Source organism: Melospiza georgiana, chromosome 5 (assembly GCF_028018845.1).
Source record: "Melospiza georgiana isolate bMelGeo1 chromosome 5, bMelGeo1.pri, whole genome shotgun sequence".
In the NCBI taxonomy this organism is placed as follows: Eukaryota; Metazoa; Chordata; class Aves; order Passeriformes; family Passerellidae; genus Melospiza; species Melospiza georgiana.
In genome coordinates, this window is record NC_080434.1 from 36,909,017 (window position 1) to 36,915,210 (window position 6,194).

The following is a 6,194-nucleotide window of genomic DNA, read 5'->3' on the forward strand; positions in this document are numbered from 1 at the left end:
ATGGAGGCACCTGATTTTAAATGATGGGATGTTTGTGTTGCGCATGATTTTAGGTATGGTTTTGTATTTAACTGGTTGAGGATAACAAAAGAAGAAACTTTGAGTGAAAAGACTGAACAAAAAGTTGTAACATTAAGAAGTTTGCAGTAACAATGGAAAAACCTGAGGGGCTGGGTTCAGCAAAAATCTTTTACGATTTGCCACATCTTTTGCAGAGTACTAGGAAAGGCTGCTACATGCTGTTCAATTCTTTCACCAGTTTCAGTGTGATGTTCCTTGGGTGTGGAGGCAAGCAGTCCTGATGGACAGGAGAACATGACGGATCACATCCGGAGCCATCCAGATCTGATCCATCTCGTGTGAGCACAATCCTTGGTTTGCTCTGTGGGAGAGCTTTGGGCAGGCAGTGATTCACATCCAGAAATGTTTTGCAAGGGTGGGCCTGAGGCGTGATTATCTGCTTAAGCACGGAGCAGTCGTTTTAACTGCTTTTGTAACTTTGGAGTTACTGATTTTCATGCATCATTATCTTTTAATTCAGGTGCTTTCATTCTCTGACAGGTAAAATTAGGGAGGTTGATGGTAAATAAAGATAGTACAGACTTAGGCTAACATAGGAACATAAATATAAAAAATTATAATTTCCCAAGCAAACAGTGAAGATCTTATCACGTGAAGTATTCAGGCAAAAGCATTCCTGTGATACTGATGTTTCAGGTCTTAGTCCTAAATTCTGTCTAGGCTGAGATGCACTTGGGACTGTCAGTATCCTATAAGATGCCTCCACAAAATCACCTGGAAGTCATGTTCCTGAGTGGCCTGTGTCCAGTCTGGCAGCCACAGCCAGTCTCTAATCCATCCATCCATCCATCCATCCATCCCTGGTCATCCAATGCCCCAGGCCAGAATCCCTCAGCTCCTAAATGGGATGGGTGTCAAAGGCCTCAGAAAGGGCTGCTTAGCTCTTATTCACAATTATTTGATCCTCCAGAGTCAGCTGGTCACTTAGTCACATACTTGGGAATGGACTCCAAGAGGATGTGCTTCCTGAGCTCCTCAGGAACTGAGTGAGGCTGACCACCACCTTGTTCCTTCTCTCTTTTTTAAAGAGGAACATAATGCAGGTGGGGGTTTTTTGGCTTTATTTTTTTTCCTCTACTTATCAGGGATTTGCACTCACAATTTCGATTTTCAATAGATGAAGGTAATAGTATTCTTTTACATAAGAATATAGCCAGGAAGCATAATAGCTCCTTTCAGCTCTTTCCTCAGCATTCCTCATTACCAGGTAATTTGGGTAGGAGTACTATCTATCCCATCTATTGAAACTGGAACTCTGTGAACAAAGGATGCAAGAATTACTAAGTTGAAGCAAAATTAAACAAAAGATCTGGGATAGGATCATGTGGTGGCTGGAGCAGTTGGCAAGGAGAGGAGGGAGCTGAATTCGCATTTTCCCTGAAAAGGAAATAGTTCCAGTTTCCAGGCTGACAGCATTCATTTCTAGGTCATTACAGAACTGCCACCACAATATAATCTAGTTGCATTTTGTTTGAGGAATGGCTATTGTGCTTTGGGTTAGAAAAGGCAATTCTCTGTCCCTTGACACACAGGGGCTGGGGTCTGTCCTGTGGCCACAGAAAAGGGAAAGCAGGAGGTTTGCATTCACACATCCTCATCCTCTGTACAAATACATGTGTGCATTGAATACCCAGCAGTGGTGGATGTTCATTTTGCAGCTTAAAAACAGAATTAAGATACACTCAAAAGACCTGCTGTCCATAATTTGGATCACAGGTAGTTATAACTGTGCTTATATCTACTACTGAGTGTTCCCTATCATCCTGTTGGTACCATTGCTCCTCACTGCTACTCTGTCAAGGGAAACACTCTGCCAGATGACTGTTCAAAATAGGGGATCAGTCTAAATGCTCTGAATTCCTTCAGGAGCAGCTTTTTTCTTGCTCTGTGCTGACATGAGAGCACCGTCCTCCCATTTGCACACTAAATTTAGTCAATAGGCTTGGAGGCACTTCTTGTGCCTCTTGAGCAAAACTCAGGCATTGGCTTTAAAGATTTGCTGCAGCATCTTTTTTTATATGTATGTGTAATGTTTGTACACACACAAACATGCATCTTCACAGAGGAAGATAGGAATCTTCTGATTAATAATTGATGCTCAACCTCTGATACTTACTGGGCAAGGGTTTAGCTGGGTGTCTGCAAAATGCATCCCAATTTTTAGCCAGCTACACAAAAAACCAAAAAACCCCAAACAACTGTTTTTAGTATCCAAGAAATGCATGTTGGTGTAGTGCTCTGGAGTGCTGTGGTCTGTCCAGCCTGTGTCATTCTAATTTTAAATACTTCTGTGTGTACAGGAACATGAATCTGCTTCAGCTTCCTCCTTCCTTGAAGTAACGTGTTACCCAATATTTGTGCAATGTGAATTGTGGTATAATATCACCATTCCATTTCATAACAGTTGACAATGCACAAGGCCAGTCAAAATTAACACCAGAGCAATTGATATTCTTGAAAACAGGTGCTGCAGTTGATAAGCTGTCCTGTTGGATGAAAATATAATTGTCTGTTCCTTGCGAAAGGAAGAATTTAGATGCTATTAATTGATGGCAAGAAAATGTCTGTGGAGTAGAAAGAAAAAAAAAATCCATAGCAGTAAGTCAAAAGAGAAAACTAAATCATGAAAATTACTTTTGATGTGAGTTGGTCCAGAAGTATATTCAGTACCATTCTCAGACCAGGCATGAAAGAAATTGTTACATTCTTAGGCAACTGATTCACATGTGAATATGCAGAATAACTACAACTAGAAAAGACATTGTGCTGGCACAAGATTCTGTATAAACCCAGTGAAACCTAGCAAAATATTTGCTTTATGTGACACATGAATAAGCTCTGAACTTTGGGAAATTTTGTGTAGAAATAACATAAGTAAATATATATATATATATATTCCTCACATAATCTCAGTGTTTTTATCAGTTTGTGTTACAGACAGTGTCTGAACACTTGCCCTGACCTGCTCTGTGATCTTGAGCAACTCATGTCACCTTACTTGCTTCTATTTCTCCATCAGTACAATAAAAACAGTAAATATTTCCTATCTCCTTTCTTATGCCTGGTTGAACGGCAAGCTAAAGTAAGATTTGCCAAAATATTTTGTACCACTTCAGTACCACAAGATAGGCATAAACTTGCTCCAACCAGCTAAGTTTGACTGATGTTATTGAATCAGCATAAACTCTTCAGGCTAAACCAGGAGTAATAAATAACCAGTGGGAACACTGGAGGAGCCAGGAGCAGAAGGAGCAAGTTCAGAGCTGTCCTGGTGGCCCTTGCTGGCAAAATTCCTCATAGGACACCTGTGGCCTTTGCCCCTGCAGAACTGTTTCAGCATCTTCCACTGCTCCATCAAGGTCTGGTTGAATAGTCATACTATTCAAAATCATTTTTGTACTCACAAAGTTAGTAAATACGAGTTATCAGCATAATCATAAAAAAAATTGCAATGTAAACTATATTTTTTTCCCAGGCTGAGGCTACTACACTCTTGTAGACACTCAGAAAATAAAATTATTCATGACAAATTGTAATCAACAGGAGTAAATAGGAAAGATTTTTAATCTGTTTCACTGCATCTATGAAACCACTTGATTAGTCCCCTTCTAACACATTTCTAAACACAGATGAGACACAGTGAGATGAAGAATTTTTAGAGCATATTTTGGATAAGTTTGCTTAGATTAATTGCAGATCTTCCAAATCTAGAAGAGGCAGCTAAAATATATCCTTAGAAATGTCCCATTAGACTTTGAAAATAGAATGAGAAAGACAAATTAATGTTGATTGAAAAACAGCATGTGCATTTTGTGTGGAAGTGAATTTAGTTTGGTCATTAGTGTCATTTGATAAGCAGAATTTCATTCCCTTCCCCTAAATAAGGAACTCGCTCTGTTTTTCATCATCCAGACTGTTTATTCTAATGGATTTTAGGAATCAAAAAAAATCCCTTTTAAAGGGAATGAAAAGAATCAAATTATGTTTCCTCATGCAACACAACAAAATAACTCAAAACTTTTGACACATACTTGCATCAAAGCAACCAACTTTTCCACTTGCTATTTTCCCACATGAAAAAGAAAAATTAGGGATTTTTGAAGTAAAATTGAATTTGCTGTGTCATAATGGGAAAACCAGTTATTTCTGCACTTACCAAACACATAAGCCATGTGATTTACTGACACTTCAGAAGGTAAAGGTAACTCAGGAGAGATTCAGAAAGCACATTGAATTCATTCAGGGCAGACACTAAGTTTGGATATTTGTTGGCAGCTCCTATGAAATGTCATAAGCCAGAATAGTAGTAGTAACATCAATAACAGGAACAGCTTCCACAAATTCCCTATTTTATTGGTAATGGACAAAAAACTGCCCTGAACTGACAGGTGCAGACTTTTCCAAAGGAGTCTGGACTTCAGGAGCATTTGGTTTGGCCCGGTCAGTGCCAGGGAACCTGGAAAACAAACACAATGACAGCTTTAGGAGAGCTCTTCATCAGCCCTGAGTGTGATGGTGTCTTCCTGAGCATCTTCCATTAGCTGATCTCCTACCACTCAGCTTGCATTGCCTTCTCTGCCTCTTCTCTGTGGCATTAGCATGCTGTAGAAATCCAAGCTGAAGTCAAAATTTAGGACACAAGATCAAAGGGTTTGGGTTCTGGCTGTTTCCATGTGTGTGTCATCTTCATAAAATCCTTTTAACATTCTTACAACACAGAGAATTGAAATGGAACCTGGGAGAGGAGGCAAAGGCCTGGCTGAGGCAGCAGAGAGTTTGTGGAATTGTTTTATGGAGTACACTGCCCAAAAGCATATTTAGATGTAGAGCAACACACATGTTCTTATTTTAGCTTTCTCTTGGAAACAAGTCTAATAATAAGAGGTCTAAAAAATACAAATGAAGTTGAGGTTAAAAGAGTAAAAAGCATGAATTTGATGGTACAGTTCCTCTGGGGAAAAAAACCAAACAAAACTGGTCTAATGTTGACGTGCTGTATTCAACTAAACAAATTTACCAGTTAGACCCAGTCACAGATTTATTAATTTAGGTTGGCAAAGGCCTTTAAGATCATTCAGTCCAATCATTATTCACTTCCCCATAGGTGAGATCCTGAACCTGCAAGAAGACTGGAAAAAAAGCACAAAGTCCATTTTGCTGCATAGTCATAAGCAGCAGGAAAAAAGCCAAAGATTAACTGTCAGCAAGGCTCTACTCAGTCTTGGCAAAAACCACTCCAGTGCTTTAGTGCTGAGTATAGTTGGAAACATTCAGGGGTGGCACAGAGGACCTTGAAGCTGAGGATTTAGCAGAGGGAAAAAAATAATGGAAGGATTTAAATGGATTAAGGGGGTAATGGGACCCAGGCAGAAGGAGGTGGAGATAACTTTAGCTGTGGTGTAAATGAGAAGAGGGAGAGATGATAAATAGAGTTCTGAAGCCTCCACAGATTAAATTATCAGGGTGGGAGTCAGGTGTGAATTGCTGGAGAAGTGCTGGGACTAAAGGGATTTTTGTATTTGCTGGTGCAGGTTAAGTTTCCCTTCAGGTGACACAGTCAGTGGTGGAAATGCTTGAAGCTGTGTCACACATTATCCAAGGGCTGGGGAATAATTCTCAGTGTGAGAAGGAACCTTCAGTCTCTCACTAGAGACTCGGTGAAGTGAGGCAGAAGGGCAGCACAGAAATCAACCTTGACAAACGTAGGAAAAAGTCATTAGTCACCATGGCAAAGACAATCTTACTGTAAAGGAGAGGATTGAAAGTAGTCTGAAAATAACTGAGGAAGCTGCCTGTACAGCAGATAGACATGCACTAGAAATCAGAGTGTATCCATGACATCAACAGCTTTTCCATCTCGTTGCCGAGAGCCTCATTTTAAAATACTTTTGCAACTGTTTTCAGATTAATCTGTGTTTCTCAAGGGGTAAGAATCCATTCGGTGCCTGGGGCTCCAGTATCATATCTGCTGTGTTTTTCTGCAGTTTTTAGCAGCTATTTATTCTCTTCCCCTTTCACCACTAATCACTATTACTCTTACAGTAAATCAAACCAAGCTGATTCAAGCCACGTTTATCAGTAGTTCTGTCAGGTTTTTTCAGAAAAATAGAAAA